Source organism: Apteryx mantelli, chromosome 13 (genome assembly GCF_036417845.1).
Source record: "Apteryx mantelli isolate bAptMan1 chromosome 13, bAptMan1.hap1, whole genome shotgun sequence".
Taxonomy (NCBI): domain Eukaryota; kingdom Metazoa; phylum Chordata; class Aves; order Apterygiformes; family Apterygidae; genus Apteryx; species Apteryx mantelli.
Window position 1 is genome coordinate 21,932,077 of NC_089990.1, and position 22,130 is coordinate 21,954,206.

General features: G+C 42.9%; 1 protein-coding gene across 1 annotated transcript in view; it reads right to left on the reverse strand.

The window, feature by feature from the left end:
- The window catches only part of CAPN6 (calpain 6), a 56,056-nt gene that overhangs the window by 31,760 nt on the left and 2,166 nt on the right, over positions 1 to 22,130 (reverse strand). The window lies entirely within an intron of this gene.

Here is a 22,130-nt window from a genome sequence, read left to right on the forward strand (position 1 = left end):
CTACCTTTTAAACAATTGCTACACAAAATGCTATCCTTGGTGTCTGTGATGACAATACCATCAAATAACCCCAGTGATACACATTAGGAAAGTATGTCCAGATAATTACAGGAAATGCATTCAAAGTAGCACAGGTCAAAACACAGAATACAACTATTCTTTAGGTTATTTTCTCTGAAACATTAAAAAAGTATTAACTGGTCTGAAGCTAATTCCTTCCCCCCCAAAAGATTTTGATCATTGTTGGTTTAGCCAACAAGGACGCTGAGCAGTTTTTCACATCACCACTTTTGGCTGCGTAATGTTGCTGCCTATTGTGGAATATATAGTTTCCTTTATGTCTCACTCATTAATGATTCCTACCTCTATGGAACTTCATTCTCTGACGTTCCAAAACTACTAGAAGTTTGACATAATTTGGGGAGAAGGGTTTAACCAAAGTATCACTTCAGTTGGCTGAAACTTCATAAATTACAATTACTTGGGGGGAAAAAAAAAAGGCAGTGTTTTCCATCAGAAAAGACACCATTTTCTGGCTGTTAACCCAAGGATTTCTTGTAAAATGCTTTCTCCACTGTGATTTCAGATGGTGATGCTCCATGAAAACCAGGTGTCCTCTTAGACAGTAGATATCACTTGGGGCTGGATGATGTTCAACACAGTGTTGCAAACAAAAACATTAAAGGAGCTTTTGTTGGATGAGCTACCCACCAGCAGGAATTAGGAGGTTACAAATCTAGTCCTTGGTATTGAATAAAATCAATCACAAAAGTATGCAAAATCATTAGTGATTAGAATTTGTAAAGGCAAAAGCAGTGAGCTCAAAATGTTCATCTTTCCATGTCACTCACCTGCAAAATCAAACAACTCAAAATCTGAGATGCTTGTGGGTCAGGCAGAAAAGTTAAATGCTGTACAACTGCAGCTGTCTCAGATGTTCATTTCTAAGTGAAGGTCCTCTGCTTCTGACTGGGAAATCAACCCCAAAATATAAGCATACACTCTGTATGACAGTAAGGGGATACCCAGCACATGGGGAGGGCCCTAGCCAAGTCCGACTCATTGCATGCAAGCTATTCAGTCAGTCTGCATGTGTGCCATAACTGTCTGTTTGGGACTGCTAGTTACCAAGTTGTAACAGCTCCAAATGGGCTGCTAGCAGTCCAGGGATCTCAGACCCATGGACTTTTTTTTTTTCCAGTGAAAAAATTTGAGGGCATAAAAATAGAGGGTGTTTTCAGGAAAAAAATGAGCATACAGTAGTTTTGGGAAGTGGGTGGTATAAAGCAGCCGAGCTCTATTTCTGCAAAGAGTAATGTACCACAGCAGTGGAAATGCCTCTGCATTAAATGCAAATCACAGAGAGAAGGCCAACTTCAAAGGCCGTCAATCTAGAGCACCTCCACTGACGTTGCTTCCAGGCATACACTTGTGCGGCTGAGGTCACACATGGGCTATATCTTTGTCCATCAGACTAATTTTTCACAACACTGAAATGTTCGGCAGCAGACCAGTGCGGAAGGAACACCTCCCGGGTCTGGATGCTGGACCACGGGTCTCTGGCTGAGGCAGCAGTTGTTCTGTTTGTCTGCTAAAAGCACCATTCTGGCTCAGCAGCCATGACCTTTCCAGACTCGTCTAGTCTGAACTTATGCTCTGTCTCAAGGGACTGGTAACTGATGCAGACTGAGTTCTTGGTCACCGCCTTTTATGAGGAAGTGAATTAGCTGTTTACAAAAGGATATTAGGTATATTTCAGCAAAATCTGACTTTTTTTTTGTAATTACACACTGGATGGACATGATCTGGCAAAAACAAAGTAAAGTCACCTAAGAAATATTGTCTAGAGTAGAAATTCAGAAGTGGAGATGGTTTGCTCTACTTGAAATATATTTTGTTAGTCTAATGGCAATATACAGACCATAAAGGTTAAAAAGCATAAGTCTAAATCATAAGGTTAAAAAGAATTAATCTCATTAGCAGCAAGTTCCTGCTGCTCTCCTTTCCCCATGCCTTTTCAAGTAGAATTTCGTATCAGCCTAAATATCAGTGACTACTAATAGTGGTATTTATCCCAGAGGCATTCCTTGAAGATAAAAATCTTTATCCTCTTCTCCCAATCTTGCTGTTCCTGTCCCATCATCTTTATCAGACAGCACCTTGAGGTATTTTCCCCTACTTTATTTACTTAAAGCAGAAATTTTAAAAGCCTGGGATAACAGTGCATGAAGTAGCCATTCTAACATGCCAGATATACTTTTGGAGTTGTAAGATATTCCATACCACTCTGGACTAGATATTTGCTTCATGACATAGAAAGAGAAACTGGAACTTTGTATATGGAATCCTGATTACAAAACAAAAGCTTCTTAAATTTAAAGTCATTTAATAGTTTTAGATTTTGAAATTAATATGTTTTTTAAAAAAAATAGAAGTTTTGTATTAACTAGCATAGCTCAACTTTTTTGAGCCTATGTAAGTTAGTAAAAGCCTTCCATTAGTTTTAATGGGACATGGATCAGACTCTATAAATTCTAGGCTGGACATCTTTTCTGGCAAAGGTCAGTCTATGATCATGTAAAATAGAGAGTATGTCTTTTATTGATACAGAGATATATCAGATATCTTGCAGAGAACTGTAGTTAGTGCTGTTGGGCCATCAGAACCTTATCAGATCACTCAACTACAGGCTCAAGAAAAAGGTCTTCCCAGCAGTCTATTGCCTGGACCTTGTGTTATAGCTCACTCCTTTCATTCACTGCCCAGACTGGGTGTGAGCTGCAGCCAGGAGAGTGACACCAGTGTCTGGTCTAGCCTCCAGCCTGAGTGTAAGCAAATATCATGGCAGCAAAGCGTTACTGAGCAACAACAAACACCAGCAACCACCCGAGCGGTCAGAAAGCTCATCAATGTTGCCAACTCACAGCCAACAGAGTAACACATAGAAAACATTGCTAAGGAACAAAAACAAGTAGACCAGTGGAGAACCAACCTGAAAGGCATGATGCCGATTTACCCGACAGTCTGTACAACCACCTTTCCACTTTAAGGAATCTTATTGCCTGCCTAGAGGTTCAAATTCTGAGTTATAAAAAAAAATGTTGCACAAAAATGACACAGTGGCAGTAGTTTTATTTCTTACTACTGAAAGCACTTTTACGACTCAGCCAAATCTAGTAACTGCAGATCATCTCCATTAAATCAAGGGAAACTACAAAAAGGAATTTTATTTATACACCTTGAAAATAAGCAGCAGCTTCTATTTCTAAAACATCTTTTAAAACTTCATCTTGGAAAGATGTTCTTTTAACATCAAGAAAGTTATCAGCACGTGACTTATGTGTCCTTAGTTTTGAATGATGAAACTGAACAACTCACATCAGCAGTGATTTCTAAAGCAGGATACTTAAGAAAAATCACAGTTGCCTTATCTATCTGCCAGTCAAGCACATATTTTTCCCTCTGTGTAGGTTAGGTTATTTTGCCTAGGATAAGTTAGGTTGTTTTGCCTAGGATAGGTCACTGTTAGAGGATATTTTAAAGGGATTGAAATGAACAAAACATTTTGGATAAGCCCTTTTCCCCTCAAATTATATCAAAACTTCAGGAAGTTTTGGAAATTTGGGGAACAATAGCAGTTGCTGGAGGGTAAAATTCTTAAGGGTAGCTGTGTAACTAATATGCCATTTCTGCAGCTGATGAGAGAACTACCAGTGTGCCAAACAATGGCCAGCATTGCCATTAGGTCCATGAATTCACTTAGATTCACGCTTTAGCCAGCTACCTTTCTAGTTCTGCCTCCTTCATTACATTTCATATTCACTTCTCTTCCTCATCCTCTGTTATCAACTCATCAAGTTTCAGAAGGAATTAATAAAGATGACTACTCCATTAGCTCACAGACCTGTTTACGAAGCTTGCTTTCTGCTATGTGCCTCCCTTATGGGCACTCTGATGTCTAGTAAAGGGTCAGCCTTTCCTGGGGTATCCTGCTGCTACTCAGCTGCCCATTTTCATGGAATTACTATCACTGAGATATCTAACCATTTACCAAACTGCATTGAAAGGGGTCAATAGAGTCAAACGTTGTTGGAGGAAGAGGGATCAGCCAGACACATGCTCACAGACAATATAACTGTACAATTTTCCTTCCCAGGGGAAATAAAGGCCTGCTGATGTAACGTGCTAACTGCTTGCTGTTCCCCATCAGCACTAGTCAGCCTTGCAGATCACGCAGCACCTCCCTAAATCAGACCAAAAAGACCAAAACTGCACAGCAACTTAATGTCAAGGCTGGCAATGCCCCTTCTTCCTACTTCTTTCTATCTGGAAGGTCTCTATTTACCTTGATGCCAACTGCGAGTGACTCCAACCTCAAGATCACTGTAAAAGTGTTCTCTATCACGGCCGAGGATTTTCTTCTGTTTCAACTCAGAACAAAAACTAGAGCACATTCAGTCAGACAGAAACACCGACTCAGGCCTTTGCTTCATTGGGAAAGTCAGACTGCGAGGAGTTTCGTCTGAACGTTTACTCAGTCGTGATTTTATCCCAGTCGAAGCATAATCAGTTTCATCTCTATGTATAAACTGTTTAGATGCTTAAGAGACTTTTTGTTTGGAAGTACATAATAAATTTTTTTTCTTTTTTTATAAACATGATGTTTCTTCCCACAGCACTGATTCTGCATGTATCGAGCTTTTTTCTCGTTTTCCCAATGCGATATATAATGACTGGATTTTAGTGCTTCATTTAAGACAAAACTCCTTTATTAAATACTAACATTATGTCTATCTGATGTCGGTCTTACACAAAGAACATTATTCAGCTGTCAGAAAACAGAGAAAAATCAATATGGCAAACAAGAGAGAGACAATCATTTTATCATGAAATTCACTATCAACAGCCCTGCGTCTTCATCAGTTTAAATAAAGTTAGTACAAGGTGCATATTAGAATGGATGGTAGTTCATTAAGGATCACATGGGATTCCTCATCTTCAAGGAGGACATCATATATTTTGGATAAGAAAAAACAGGAACCCTGGAATTGTCTATTTAGAAAATCATTAAGTTAGCAGGAATTGAGCAAAGGGTAACGATGACGATCAGATGAGTCAGTGCCATCACTCAGAAATTACCCTCCTTGCTTGACAGTTGAGGCAAAACACTAAAAGAGAAATTCTGGCAATCCCAATATGAAGTCAGCTCCCACTTATCTTAGGCAATGACTAGTGCTGGCCATAGGAAGATTCACAGTGGCCAGTCCCACAAGAGTTTTGCGGAGAACACAAGCTGTTAGATTTGAAGTTATGGGTTTGAAGCTATGTTCCAGGTAAAACAGAAGGGATCCAGACCTCTGGTTCCTATTAAAATGTGTTCAAAGCAACAAAAAAATTTCTTTTAAAGATGGTGACTCTGTATGAACATTTAGGAAGTGTTGTGAAAATTTCTAGTCTCCCAACATTTCCATCATCTGAAAAGATGGAGAATTCCCGAGATATTTAATTATTGTGAGAAACAGTCGCTCATCAAGACAAGTTTGAGAGGTGCTAATAACACAGCCATGAACTCTGACCAAAAGTCAGTCTCGCCAAACTCCACCTAGACTTAGAGCTCAAAGTTCCACCTTTAAGTGCTGGAGAACCACTCCAGTCCCAGCATTGCTCCTCTCCTGTCGAGTTTAATTTCTTTACGATGTGCCATGAGGATCATCTGAGCCAGCTGGAACTCTAAACCCCATCAGGGACACTGAAATCATTCTGGCTCATTTGTATCTCCAGCAACATCTCTGCTAGTGCTCACCACACAGACTGCTCCCAAGAGCAGAGTTATGAGTCACCTTTTAGCCCCACCCTCACACTAGCAATCCCATCAGTTATTTTATTCAATCAGGGTCCCACAGCCAAAGAAAAAAGTTAGTGGAAAACCTAAGGAAACATTTCTTAACTCTCAAAAGGCTAAGGAAACGTCTGTTTTTAATAATGTTGAGATTCACCCATATCGGTTTTTTTTGTCTTACAATTCAAGTATTTACAGTGCAGACATTATTTTCCACAAACTTTTTTTCCTTCAGTTTTTGGAGCGTCTGCAGAAATAACTTAGTTATGGTGTCCCCATCTCTGCCAAGCAGACCATCTCACCTAGTGTCTATAGTTTTTACTCTTTTCAGATGTAGGGAGGCGTGCCAGATTCTTAGCTGTAAATCAGAATCACTTTAGCAGAACCAATGGGCTGCTTCATGTCAGCAGAGATGCCAGGCCTCTCAATCCAGCTCCATCCATAGACGGATACCGCTTCATTTCTAATTTGCCTCTGCATAAGAGATTCATAATGCTTTTAGGATCAGAGAAAGACCAGTAAAAACAGGGATGAGAAATACCATGTCTAGGTTATAAGTTGGCTTTGAAATACTCCTCTTATAGTCCAAACATTGACTATTTTACCAGTTAGATCATGTGTTCAAATATGAAAATAGTTTTCAGACAACTATCCCTTCTGAGAACTTTCATCTGAGGAGAGCAGGGTCAGCGAGTGAGAGAAAGAAAAGGCAAGACGAGAGAGGTGGGGGGAGAGGCCAGAGGACGAGGTACTGAATTCACAGCTCCAGTTAGGGAGAAAAATGGGATGACCAAGGCTCAAACATTCTTTATCTGATGGGAAGGGAAAAGGGACACCAGTGATCACGCACAAAAGCTATAGCGAGAGAAGCTCTCCACAAAGTCATTGCAGAAAGATTCAATTATCTACGGGGTTAGCCCAGTGATCAAGGGAGAGCAAAGCCCTGCATTCAGGCTCTTCATTTCAAAACTCAGCCCACAGCTGGCTCATTGCTAACTGAGATCTAATAAAAATACAGCCTTATTTAGTTTTAAAATAGAATTATTCCTGAAGGAAACATGAATTTAAATCACAGGACAACAGCATAAAACTCAAAATGATTTTGCAAATCTAAGATATAATGGCTTAGAAGACCTCAAATTCCAGAACTTTGGTCATCCTAAATATTCTTAAATGTGGAAGTAAACTGAGAAGGGTTTAAAGCTCTTAACATACACTACATTCTTTCAAATTCATTCCACATCTGGGAAAAGTGTTGACAGAACAGTACCTTAATTTCCCTTGCAATTGGCATGTTTGGGCTATAATTTGCCTTCAGTGAAGCCAGACATTTAATTCTTTAGGTAGAATGAATCAATGAACTAACAATTACTGTAAGACGACCAGCTGAGGATCTGATCCTCAGGCTTTGTTTTACAGGCTCAGAATAAATTCTACCGTGTCATTCTTAACGTCATCAGATTGCCTCAGGACAAACAGAAGTTGACTCTCTGAGAAACCTATTTTCATTTAATAGCAGTTAAAACCAACTAAACAAAAGCAGACATTTTAATCTTTAAAGAAACATTCAGGACCTTGGAATTGTAGTGTTCATGTTCTAGACGTGACATCGAGGTCTTTTATCATTTTTTTCTTTAGAGGCAACAACAGCAACAATATAAGAAAGCCTCCATCCAATCTGAAGGAGGGGAATGTAAACTGGAAAAACTGCCAAGAGAGAAGATAACAAAATACTGGCATCTGGAGAGTTGTCTGCTTGGCAAGCATGTATGTCATTTACAAATGTTTGCTCATAATTATAGCCCTGCAAGATTTGGGTGAATAATACTGTTGAGAAAGCTGCCACTTCCAAAACACTGCCTCTCCCACATGTGTAAACAAATGCAACACCCGCTGAAGGGCGAGTGTATTTGAGGATATAGCCACAGAAAGGGAACCCATGCCTCACACTGCCCTGGTACCTGCGAGGCAGGAGGGAGGAAGGATGAAGCTGGGTGTTAGGACATTCACTGAACTCCCCACTCCACCGCAGGCTTTCTGGAGGAGTGAGGGCAGCGATGCTGGCAAGATGCTAGAGTGTTTTTTGCTTCCTCTCACAAGACGGCCAACAGAGATGGGCACAACTAAGAACAAGGAATTTTCTGAAGTGACACCAGAAATGGGATTGAGCAGCCAAGTTCACGTCACACAAATTCAGGTCCACAGAGCCACCAGATGGTAATGGAGAGGTCAGATAGGGAGTATTTGCTGACAGCAGAAGGCTTTACAGTTCCTTGCTCATCTCCTCTCCTGGGTAAGCTCTATCTTAACTAGATCTTCCACGGAAAATAAAAATCAAATTACAGAATTAATAGAAAAAGGGTGAGAAACAGCTCCATTCTGGGAACATTTCAGCAATTCCAGAAGAAAAACATGTCGTAACTTCCCCAGAAGAAAACATTAAGGACAAAATATTCTGGGAAGAATGGTCTATCCATTTCCTCTATAGAGGGAAGCATGCCAGTGTTTTCGCAATGCCTCCTGTACTCGGACCGCTGACAGCAGGCAAGGTGATAGGCTGATCCGCAGCAAAAATTCCCAGGTTTGAAAGGGACCAGGGTTTCAACCAAAAAACACGTTAATAATATTGAACTACACTACCTTATACAACTGATGGGGATGAGAGTGAATTTAACTAAGCCCATAAATCCCTACTCTTTGGAAAAGGGAGTTATTTTAAAATAACATCCTTAGGAGAACAAAACCATATCCATTTCAGTTCTTATAGCATTTCTTAAATTAAACATCCATGACAAAAAAAGAGAGACCCCCACAGTTCTGGAGCACTAGGTTCTCCCACGCGGAGAGTTTTTACATTGCTTAATGCTAGGAAGCATAATCGAGACCTCTCCAGGACATCAGTCTGTTGGAGAAAGGTGAGGAGAAACCAGAAACCCTGGAGTGAAGCAGAGCTCCTGTTCCTATTCCTGTTGAACCTTCTCAAACACAGAAATAAAGCGTGGGCTCTACTACATAACATTTGCAGAGCCTTTTATTCAAAGCACAGCTGAGCCACAACACACTGAACTGCCTGGTACACCTCCCTTCATCACGCTGTGCAGAATGAATTTCAGCCTTGATTTGAAAAGCAGATTCTAGTCTAGAAAAATGGGACATGGCTGAGGGTCACACAGCTGTACATACCCCTCCAAGACTTGAATTGTGGCCACTGCCAGCAATAACTGCTGGAATAGATTAAGGGAGTTAAGAGACCCCTACTTGTTTGTTTGGCTATCTGAGACGAGTCCTCAGGGCACTGGATGTAGCTCTGCTTACTTCCTCACTGCCGGAACAAAACATTTGTGGATGAAAGCATTCAGCAACACATCTGTGACTAGCAACAACCCTCTGCATTTGAGCGCTATGCTTGCCCTACTGTCTCCAATAACTTCTCCATATTTCCATGACCCATCTTCTAAAAAAAGCAGATGGTTATACTGTCCATCTGGAATACTACTATTTTCCCATCACTCTTAGCAGATGCAAATATTGACTCATCTCAAAAGGAAGATTTAAAAAAAAACCAAAAATCCCCCTTACAAAGCTAACACTGGTCAGTCTTTACAGCACAGACTCTGGGTCTCATTCTGCTTTCAAAATGCAATGGACTTACCCTGGTATAACAATGCGAATCCAAAGCACAGCTTCATCTTTCTTTCCACCGCACAACTCTCCCTCCCAAGTCCCTGTCAAATATCCATATATCCAAACACCCATGCCTGCCTGCTCTGGGTGGGAACCTGCGAGTGTGAAGCACTTGCAGTTCATACCAGTCACTGGGACTAGACACAAGCCTTTTCAGTGCTTAGCAACCCTTGCACCCACAGCCCTTCGTGCTTGACATTACATTAGAAATTGGGCTGGTGTTGTCTCCAGTGGGGATGCTACTGCAAGTGAACCAAGGTATCAGGGTGGTTCCTGAAGTTTATATTGCTGAAATATGGCCTTCACCTTTAAAATTCTCTTGCAAAATGCAATCAAATGCAAAATATTTGCTGTTCACAGGGTTCTGGCAGGGTCCAATGCACAGCAAACTCCCAGAGACAGGCCTGTTAATTATTACTCTGCTGTTTTGGTGACAGAGGTTACTGTAGAAGAACAACAGGCCAAATCTGCAGACCATGTCAACACACATTTTCAAGCCCAAACCTCTGACAATAAACTCTAATTAAAGCGGCTGCTGGAAGATGAGGCAGGATTTGCAGCACAGCATGTCACAGGCACTGTGAAAGCATTGGTGTCATGCTCAACACGAAGTAGCTAGGTGGTCAAGGCCCAGGTACTTTGCCCCAGGATGGTCTCCCATCCTCTTTTACTGTGATCAGCGTAATGTGCCCTCAAGTGCTGGAGGAGGGATACCTTGTGGCAGTTGTCTCCTCTACTTAAGCAATAAAGGCCTTTCCCCTCTCTTTAAAGGAGAGTTTACTCCCTAAGAGACTAGCTAACAACAAGAACAGATGAATAATCTTAGTTTAAATCAATCTTAAACACAGGAGATTAAACTGAATACTCTTCAGTGCCTCTTTTGGAGTCTCCCAGTTTCTCCAGGCTGCTCTCAGATGTTGCGAGCTGTCAGCCATGGTTTACATGACTAGCGTGAGATTTGCTCTCTTAAATGCCAGTTTGATGCAGCAGTTTAGTCAGCTGCATTTGCAAAGATCTTGTCACAGCTCCATGCGCAAACCCCTCATGGAGCTACTGGCAGGATGAGATGGGGAGAGGCACACAGGCCGGAATCTGCCTCAGGAGATAGAAATCCTGTTTTCTGTTGTTGTGTATCCTTTTTAAGCATTTGAACCTTGCTGTCCACCCAACCGTACTGTTTTTCAGCAATGTAAAGTTGCTGAAACATATGTTAAATTTGCTGAGAGAACTCTGCCCTGGGCTACCCAATCCCTATTCCCCAGTACTCCTTGAAGATGCAATACACTGTAAATTAGTGCATTACCTCCAGGCTGAGGCAAAGTTCCAAGCCCAAATTGCCGCAAAGAAGAGCATCCTGTTCAAATTCAAGCTAAACAAAACGATCCTAATTAGAAGAAGGAACACTAAAAATCTAGTAAGGACATATTTCTGCCTCAAATTGATCCGAGTTATCAGGGTCTTATAGGATTCCTTCCTCAGCGTCCATGGCCAGACAAAAGTGTTCCTATTTGTTTCTTCCTTTTCCAGCCACCTGTGAAAAGCTCCTCCTAGATGTGAAACTCTCTCTTCTCTCCTCTCCCCCCCCAAAACAAACAAACAAACAAACAAAAACCCCAAAAAGCTTTGTCATTTCCAGGTAGGGTAAGGGCAATGGACTGTAGGAATGGAGTACAGCAATGTGGCTCTCTGCCTCCATCTGCCAGGATGCAATAGGGGCATCACTCAGGTTCTGGTCCTTCCTTCTGCTCTTAACTCACTTTGGCTGCCAGCTCCGTGTGTCTGATTTCTGAGGCAATAGGACACAGCACATCCCAGATACAGAAGCAACAGTGTCTTCCATGACCCAGTGGGATGCTGCAAGTCATCAGCACTCAAGAGTCTGAGCATTCTGCTGTCAAAGAAGGATGACATTTATTTGGTCTTCATCTTTCCTCCTCAGGGAGGCACCCCTTTCCCCCAAACTCAAAGCTCAAACTCAACTTCACCATAGGAAGAGCTAGAGACAAAGAAAATGCTCTGGTACCCTCACCATGTCAGACCTATTTAGTGCTTAAGGCAATTATGGTGATAAAGTCCTAAAAATAGGCCCTAAAACAGAAAGACTAGAAGAAAAAGGCTGGAAAAGCCCAGCATGACTCTCCTGAGAACACTTAGATCATTGACTAAGGCATCACAAAAGTTTGATGATTTGCCTGGACAATTTGCTTCCTTTATTTCTGCAAATAATATGAGCACAGAAATGTCATACCAGGAGAGCAGACAGGCAGGGAACACATAAAGGCATGTTTCCTTGCAAAGGGAGAAGTCATTTTCTTTTCAAGATGCATTCACTGAGAAAAACTCAAAATCTCAGGAGAAAATAATAATGGGAGAAAAGAAACAAAACAAAGCCCACAATGTTTTCAGGGAATTACTTGGCTGGACACCATCAGAACATGCCATTCCAACTACCCTAGAAGATCAGCAGGGGGAAGTCCCTTTCCAGCTGGAAAAAGTTTCCTTGCCTCCAAGGAAAATTTCAAGAAGCATTTCATGTTTATTAGTGTATCTGGGGGAAAGTTGCAAGAGTCAGTAAAAAATAATAATAATAATAATGTTGATTTCAACTGAATGTTTCCCCCCATCTCAAAAAAAAAAAAAATCCCTGCCAAAACCCTCCTCTCCCCCCCCCCCAAAAAAGTTTTGCTAGAAAAGACCAATTAGTTGGAATGGCCAGGACTATTACTAATTTTAAAATGATTACAGGATCATATTAGGGTAGCAGTAATAATGACAATGCTTTTCTATTACAACCTTCTTTATGAGACCTGGTCAAGAACTCAGGTTCTAGCGGATTCCAGTTACTTGCCTGCTCTGTGTACATCAGTATATAATAGATGCATTTAGGTTACTACCATTGTCATTAGTATTAGTACCTTAGTATTTCCAGAACATGTAGATCTGAATACCCTCTTCAGATCTGCCTTCTTCAGGCAGATGGTTTATTATTTTTGCTTTTTCCAGGAGCAGAAAAACAAACAAACAAACAAACAAAAACATACAGCACAGCGTTTCCTGAGACTATTTCTCTTACACTTTTACCAACCCTTATGTTCCTGGTCATTCACATCAGCCAAGTCCCATGGAGAGAGGGTTTTACTGCCTAGACTTATCATGAACATTAAGTTGGCTTGAAAAACATTTTCTGAAGTGCAACTAAAGTCAAGATCAAGACTTTATAACTGATATTGAATAAAAACAGCTGCAGGAGCCATTTTAAGCAAGGAAAGAATCATTGGTTAAATGTTGTTGCCATTGATTAGATTTGGCTTTAAAGCATAGGAAACGTTATTTGAAACATACTGAAGCCATGCCATGATGCTGCTAAGTATTTTATAATGCTTTTAATTTCAATGGATTCACATGTATTGCTCCCACGCGCCAAACTGTCAACCACCTCTGTCTCAGTACTCCAGGGTAAAACCAAGTGGCAATTCCTGCAGCAGGATAACACACAACCCGCCTCACCTGAGCACTGTAACATTACATTTCCCACTGCTGGTGAAAATCATCTACATCAAATGATTTCACTGAATCAGAAATGAAGACAACAGGTTCCGAATCCAGCTGATCCAGAATTACAGCTGTGGACTTAGGATAAGACTTGTTTTGACCTGGATTTGAATGACCTTCCCCTCTGCTTTTGGATACCTCCTCTTAGGAGCCCAACTCCTCGGGACCCTTGTAAACCCTTCTGCTCCAGTCTGTGGAATCACCAGGATGCAAGAACAGGGATGACTGATGGGTATGGAAGATCGCTAACTCCACTAAATCCCCCTCTCACCTTCATTAAAATGTCTAGCAAACTCCAGAGCTCTTGAGGCAATTTTTTTAGTCTCTCCAACAAGAAAACAAGGCTCAGAACACAACTGCTAGTACTAATTTTAACCTTAAAGAAACATACAGCGTGATGCGAGTCCTGCTTACGCCAGGATCTCAGATGGGTAGCAGTTCATTGTTAATACCACTAATGTTCACCCATCCCCATCGCCTTTCCCTTGCTCCCCTCCCCTCCTCCAGCTCAGAATTAAATCCAACAACCTGAAGACAATTTGACTTAATTGCAACTGCACAGTCGTGTGCAGGATGTGGCTGCCAATTCCTGCCATTCGAATGTGCAGTTGCTAGGGCAACGTGCGTGAAGAGCATGCTTTTGTGTTGCCACACGCATCTTCGGGAGCTGTGCCAGCCTGCGAGCTCCCACAGCTGGGACGGATTTAACGCCTTCCTCGCCAGGAGCCGCCTGTCCTTGCTTCCAGTGCGGGGGGCTGCCGCAGCCAGCCCTTGGCAAGCGGCTGCTCCTCCTCAGCAGATTGACGCCTGCAGTACAATGACAGATGGCCGCAACCAAGCTCGGTATAATCAGACACCAAGGACACTGTAACACTTTATCAAATCAAACATTCAGCAGTGCTAGACTTCACTTGCAGGAGGTTATGGAGTACACAGTTCACTGTATACATAGCTAACGAGGAAGGGAAAGATCATTTACCATCATTTAAAAATAATTTTCTTCTGATGGTTTCCCATCTACTTGTTGTTGTCCCCTCCCCACCTCCTCCACCCTTGCAAATGGTTGTGTCATATCCAGATGACTACACTGTCTTCTCCCTGTCTCCACAATTTCAACCTAAACAACACAATTAGTATTTGTATATACACTTTCCAATCAGCCTCTCTGATTATCTTCCAGGTCCTGCAGATTTCTTCCTCGAGGTTAGCTCTTAATTTATTTCATATTTCTTTAGCAATGAAAGGTTTAGACCACTTAGATTAGAGCCTATTTTGCATATGACCTTTTATATCTCTTTTCTAGGAGAACCTTCAGGCTCTAAGGCTTATGCTCTACTGTAAAGATTAAGGTGCACTCCAAGCCTTCCCTTTACATATGCATACATATATGTTTAGGGAAGAAACACACCTGACCTAATCTTACAGTCATGGGGACCAAGAGGTTCCTATATGGAGCTCAAGGTCATAAGCCAAATCTGCTTTTAATGGCAAGTAAAACTGTTGGTAACAACGGCAAATAGCCTCCCTGTTATTGCACTGATGTGTCATCACAGCTAACTACACCACACAAATGTGTGTGTTAAAATGATAAAGATCATAATCTAGGAAATCCTATCATCCCCTGCAAGCCCCACAGTGCACCAGTAACGGAGTGCAGTGTCCAAAAGTCACACACACAAGGTTACAGTGGGTACCTCGGAACCAATCTCCTTTAAAGCTTGGTGAAGGCTCATAACCACCCTTTGAAATACATTTCCTCATCTCTCAGATACGGGCATTTTGTGTGTGCCTGTATTACAAGCACAAATGCAAATATCACAGCTTACAGGGCTTCACAACTCCTGTTCACCTGCACTTCACCAAGAGTCAATAACCACCAATGATGGAGAAATGGAGACAATTCTGGGCATAGGACAGAGAGGGGGTGAGAGGTGAAAGGAAAAAAAAAGGAGGAAAAAAAAAAAAAAAAAGGAAAGGGCTTTTGCTGTTGAGGATGTGCAGCAGGCTTTGCAGAGTAGGGGAGGGGAGGGACCTCTATTCTGATCAAGTGAGAGCCCTCATCTTTCCCAATATTCTTAACCAGAAAGAAGACGCCAAAGGGAGAAGGAAGCATGTTTAGATCTGCAAAAGTGATCACTAAATAAAGAGCTACAGCCCCAAAGGGGGTTGGGGGGGGGGTCTGACAATCCAGTGAAGTGTCACTGTTCACACAAGTTGTTACAATTAAATTAGTTTGTCACACAGAGGGCAGCAATGTAACTATACTGAACTGTAAAGAGTTCACATCACTTTGTCACACCAGCTTATCATATTTCCCTGTAATCTCCAACCCCCCCTCTTTCCCCTAGCTCTGATCCTGGCTGGATTACCCCCAGGCACTATCCTGGCAGATATCCAAGGATGCAATGAGCTGCCACTCAGCCCTCCCCGCTGAAATTGTTCTTGCAGTGCACTGTGGGACAACCTCCCAAACCTGGACACAGTATGCCAGGATACATCCCTCTCCAGTGCCTTTCTTGCATGCATTACTGAACTCGGAGAGGCAGTTGCAAACACAAGCAGATGTCTCTGGTCCTGCTGACAGTCGAATGGGAAAACAGATTTAGACTGCAGTGACACAGCTTATGAAAGAGACAGAGGGATCAAATGATGGAGCCAACCCATTACCTCCGAGAGACGTTAACTCAGGCATGTTTACACCTGACAGCTTAGCGCTGGGCAGTACCATCCAAGTCTTTCATAACAGTTATTCCACAAAATTGATGAGACTATCACTGAGAATCGGGATACTATTAAGCTTCCTGGAAGACTGCTTCCTGTGACCCCAAATCCTCTTACTGAGGACAAACACGGGACAAAAGACATTAAGGCAAAACAAGTAAAACTAACCTGGGCTAAATGCCCAGGCAGGCATACCCTAAGCCTCCTGTCTCTTCCAAAGGAGCACAAAAGTCTTCTAAAGGCAGGTACAGAGGTGAGGGAGGTTTCCAAGGCTCAAATCAGCACTTGCAAATACAAAGATGTTTTAGTTCCTTAGACAACTGATCCCTTTCCCACTGGTCAGAAGCAAAAAAAGGCCAGTGTTGCCTTGAAGAAATGGATGCAGGTGCAGAAGCCAGAGCTGCTGAGTTCTCCAGCACCTCACCCACCTGCACTGCCCTGGACAAGCCACCGATCTGCTCATCCCAGGCTCCCCAGTGTGCAGACTTGGGAGACACCTGGTCAACTTATTCTCATCACTGTATTGTTCCTGAACACACCGTGCCTTATTTCCTAGTCCTTTTCACTTACATGGTGATAACAATCCCTGAAAGCATTGGAAAATTGGTGAGAAGAGTAGAGAATGGGGACCATGGCATGCAGTGTTTTTAGGAGCATGGGGCAGTCAGTGGGCCATGAGCATGCAACTCCCCACCTGCAGTCAGATATCTGACTTTCAAAATCAGTGAGTTAATAATTTAATCAAACACCAGTGCAGTGATTTAATCAAACACTGCAGTAATCCTTTGTGTGATTTGGGACACAAGAGGGTTTCCTGGGAAGCAACTCAGCAGTATTCTCAGAAAATGTCTTTCTGTGTTGTCTTACCAAAGAGAACCAACTCTGTCTCTCCAAAACACCAGGGTACAGTCATAACCCTTTCATAAAGAAAAGTTGCAGACAAAAGAGAAAACAGGGTTTATAAAACAAAGGGTCAGGCAGGGAATCCAGGAAAGCACATAAGACTCTCACTCTGTTGGATCAGACTATTATTTTCCTTTATGAATAACTAAAGGACATGCCACTGATCTTTGAAGCAAGCTCATCCACTCTTTCCCCACATGGATGCCTGCCCTGGTTGGGGGAGATCACTGCTATTTGTTTAACACTGACAAAGACGTCCTTGAGATTGAATACCTTCTTCTAGGACGGTGCCAAGTGACAAAATTGAGATAATCCCAGGCATTAGTTAAAAATAAGAAAAACAAAACATTTTTTCCCCAAAGTAACTGCAATTCTACAGTGTTTTCACTACAGCTGCTTGCTGCTAAAAGCCAGTGCTGACCAGGACCACCACAGAGAGACAGTGTTTGCCCTCAGTAAGGGGTTAGCTAGGACAGGTGGCTGAGGACATCCGAGGACCAGCAAAGATAGCAGGGGAAGAGACTTTTCCTACCTCCTTGCAGAGGACATCGGCCCCCCATGTCCCCAGCCCCACGCCAGCCTGGCAAAGGGTATGAAAACTCCAGGAAATTCCAGGGAAGGAGCAGGATAGACTGAGATGCTAATCCCAATGGGTAGAAAAAATGTCCACCAATGTGTATGGCCGGTGGGAGGTGTGTGGGGGTGGGGGGGGTGGTCCTCTTTTTCTAACAAACCAGCATGTTTTTCCACAGAAAGTTTCAGGTGTTTTTGTCTGTGTCTTACATTATTGCTTTTGATTTAAAAGGTTTGGTGCCAGCTCTAAAAAGGAGAGCCCTGCAACTCTGCATTAGGTTCTAAAAAGCACTTCTTGAAAAAGGCTGTGACAAAAACTCCTCCAGAGCCATTTTTCAAAAAGCCCTCCTCCTATAGCCTTGCCCACAGAAAAGCCCTTCTGCCTTGGGGACAGCTCTGAGCAGCCCCTGTGCAGCAGCCCACACAACAGCGGCACACTAACCCCACCTGACGGCGTGGGGCGTGCAGAAGAGGAAAGGACATGCCTCAGTTCTCATGGGATCCAAAGGGAGCACATGCCGGTGCCACAACGGGAAGGAAGGAATATGCTGACTCCATTGTCCTTCAGTGGCAGCCTGGAACAGCACAGGAGCAGTACCAACACCTGTCTGTCTATGTGGTGTTGCGGGCAAAGGAAGGAAAAAACGTACCTCTCAAAGACATGTTGCAGCAAGGCGGCTTCCTGCACAGTGATGAGCTCTGGAAGATGCTGCACCTCTGGGAAGCTCATGCATATTCGTGTTGCTGCCATCAAAACCCAAGTTCACCCTCTGAACTCCTGGTCAGCAGAGACCCAGGCACTTGCGGGGTACAGCCTGAAGCCGAAATCTCAAGGTCAGCTGAATCCCACTCTAAATCCACTGATTCCTCTCCACTGCCTACGATGGGAGCTGGTGGCAGCTGGCTTATATCAGACATTCATTATCAGCATCTAAATTTTGGGCAAGGCAAGTCCTGCCTGAAGTGCCTATAAACTCCCTTGGGCTGGGCAATGAAAGGGCTGTGCTCCCTGCTGGCAGGGACAGGCCTCCCTTCCCCGACACCGCAGCGGGTGACACCGGCTGCCTGGGAAAGCGTGCCGGGAGCCTGATGCCAGAGCTGAGTTGTCTGTCAGCAATTCTGTCAGAAAATGTCACTCTGACAAAGCTGATTTTTTTTTTCTGTGAAATCGAATCCAACACCTCCAGATTTTTTTTCCGGAATTGAAAGAGCAATGTGGCCTTCTTTTACATTTCGTAACACACCACTGATGTGGAGAGTGTCATGAAGTAACATGATATGGAAACAAAGCAAAATAAGGTCCGAAATAATTTTTAGGCAAATTTTCTGGCACGTGCAGGCCAGAATGTGCCATTTACAATTCTTTCCCCTACTTAGACTACAATATGGAATTTCAGAGTACTATTTTCTACAACATGCCAATTCCACGTTTCAGTCAGCTCTAGCAGATGTCCCAGGTAATCAGACCTTTTGAGTTCATTTACTTTCCAGCACTAAAATACATCATTATCGGCAAACACACACAAAAGCTCCTGTGTACAATCATAACCTGCGAGTCTGGACTGCCAACTGCGTACCATGCCACATTGCGCCCAAAGAAACCAAGAGCCAGTACTGCACATGAGCTGTGAGCATCCTTCTTATTTGCTGGGCGATCCTTCCATTAGGAAATTCCAAGCTGCTTTTCTCCTTGGAAAGTCACATCATCCGAGAGAAACACACTGTAATTACACGGAGCCTTTTGTGTTCTCCAGTATCTTAATACTGGGGTGCCATAAAAGTTACACCACCCTGGCTTTGTTCCCTTTCCCAAAGGAATTTAAAAGTACATAACAACTAATTAATGTCATATTATTAATGACCTATTGCTGCAAGTCTGACTGGAATGAGCAAACAAAACATATTTGCATTGCAGGTGCAGAAGCAAGGAAGAAAATAAAGATGGAAGAAACTCTCTACCCTCTTCCTCTTTTCTCTCTCACTCACACACTCCTTTCTTCACCAGGGCAGAGTATAACCTTTTGAATATACAGACACAGCTTCCTAAGCATTTGTTCTGTCTGGCCAACACCCAACCATTTAGGAGTTGAACAAACCGTGAGCATATCTGCAAGCTGAAACTAGAATACAAGCTTTCACCTCTCCTCAGCTTTGGATTCCCAGATCCCAATATACTTGTTTGGACACCAGCATCAGTGACAGCAATTGCAGCAGCAGCTCCCAGCTCTGTGCACACTGGGCAGCTTTCCTCAGCTGCTCAGATAGGTTCACAGATGGCTTTTCAAAGCAAAAAACTGCTTGCTCATACTAGCATACAAGTATGAGCATCTGGGCAGGCTACACAGGTACCACTGCATAACTAGACAAAAGCAGGATAGGACTAATGGTATCATCATTTAGCTCCTTCGCACTGAAGGTGTTGCACACACATCCGGGGGGGAAGGGTGGGGTGGGTGCAGAGGCAGGGAGCAACAGCAGTAGTTTCTGGATGAGTCGCGGAGGTAGACTGGCTGAGTGATCTGCTCAGCATCTGTCTCAGCAGTTGACAGTTCTGGCCCCTGTCTTTCTCTCATATTGCAAAGCCATTTTTCTCTCCAGAAAAGAAACACTCTGGAAAAGCCATCTGTCCAAAGGACAGTTAGGCATTCAGCAACTTTAACTACAATATTGTTCCACATAGCAGAGAGGACATAATCTATGAACAGTTGTTGGTGAGGCAGATCCTCAGCTCTGCTCTGCTGCATAAAGATAAGTCCCTCTCCCTTAAGATGTTTTTCCAGGCCCACCATGAGACCACAGGCAGCCTTCCACCACCTCCTCAGTCATCTACTCCCTCTCCCACCCCAGAAGGGCAGGGCTGCGGTACTCTAGCTATTCTCTACAAAAGTGTAGAAGCAGCCCTGTGTGGGCCCTGAGGGCAAATATACCCAGAAGCAAGGAGGGAGAACAAAGGAAGCACAGCTTTAGGGTAGCACAAAAGAATGGCTTAAAATGGCATCCTTGCCTTGAGTCTAGCTCTTGCTTCACATCTCTTAGGAGGTACAGAGCCTTTCCCTGACCTCGTTGTGAGCGGTTTCATGGTATTTCCCCTTCTGAGAGGGGAGGAAAGACTCCAGTAAACAGGAAAGCACTAAAGAAATAAAATAAACCCAAAGACTTCGGAATGCCTGCATTTATTCCAAATTGGTATTGGGGTTATTTTCACTCTCCCTATTCTTCAGTCTCACCCCTTACTTGGAAAATTAAAACCAGAAGCAGAAAAGCAACTTTTTCTCTGCTAACTAAAATGTCAGTATTCAAGCTGCCATGGGCAAATAACACCACCAAGAAGAGAGTCTAACACCATCCTGGCAAGTAGAGAGCAGACTTGGTCAGCCTCATCTGCCTCCCCTTGTCACAGAGGACAAGGGACAGTTCCGGCCGTGTGTGAAGCAGATCATGTTGTCATTGGCACTGAGTTTTCTAGGAAAAGCCACCCAAGTTTGTGCTTCCAGAAGATTAAGCCTAATCCCAACAGTGGATATGGATAAGGTTGAGGCCAAATTCTTCATGCTTAAGGATAAAAACACTGTGTGCATCTGGCTAAGAGACTCTCTTTCTCCTCTTCACTAATACTTGTCGGCGTATGAGAACAGATTACACTCTCTGATGGAAAGCCACATGGTCAGAATTGAGAATGATTTTATGTTCCCCTAAATTATCTGCTCATGGCTGTGAATTGTTTTAGAAATACAAGATATGTGATGCATAAAACCTCAGAACAAACCAATTAACAGACCCCAAATACAAGTAACATTAACAGTTTGAAATGTGTAGTACATTAGTCACAATCAGATAAGAATCATATGATATTTGGTTCCTGTTAAGATGCTAATAAAGATGGCAAATAGACACGAGCATTATTGGCTGTGTGCAGACAATAGCTGTTCACTTTGAATATGAAGTTGTTGGTAGTGAAATCCAGGTTTTACAGAAATCAATGGCAAAATGCACTGTAACTTCAGCATAGCCACGCAGAGACCAGAGCTGATGTCAATCAATAAAGGAAAACCCTCCAAACACTCCAGACAACCCTTGCTGTTAAGGTGTTACCAGAACCTCTCTGAAACACAGCAGAGAAAGAAGGCTTCAATGTAAACTCAGTTCAGTACAGAATGAAGGATTTCATACACACCTCTTGGGCACAGCACCTTCTTTTCTCTGGATCAGCTTGATCTATTCCATCCTAAAGGTGCCCGAAGCATATCTGCGTAGCTGAGTTCTCCCTGGGAGCCCTTGGGTGGGCCTCCTGCCTTACTTCAGAAGCCGTCCAAACCCACTAAAGACTGTATGTAGCTGGGCTTTGTGGTTCCAGTATAGTTGATACACAAAGCAAATTTGGGAGCCAAAACCAACTGCACACATGATTTTCTCTTATTTTTTGCACTGTGTAGAGCAAAACAACAGATTCTGGAAGCACAGGTTAGTTCTCCACGGAAGGAAACAAAGCCATTTGCTCTGAGCCAAAAGTGGATATGAGCTGATAATGAGGGTTCTCAACTCATTCTGTTGGTGGCACTTAGTAATACCCAAAAAGTTTTTTGGTGTAGGGAGACCACTCCATTGATGGTGCCTGGCTATTTGCTGGATCCTATAGCCCCCTCATTGGGTAGACTGTGGCTCTTCTCTTTCCTACTCCCTCCCTCTAAGAAAAATTCCTAACCATATGTTTAAAAGTATAAACCACCTAGCCAGCTATCTGAGATTGGAGAAACTTCCCCTTGCTACTACGAGGTTTGTGTTCCCCACATATTTTAATAAAGCACAAGTTACTCTGAGAACATGTAGAGAGCTATAATAACGAACAGATCTTCCCTCA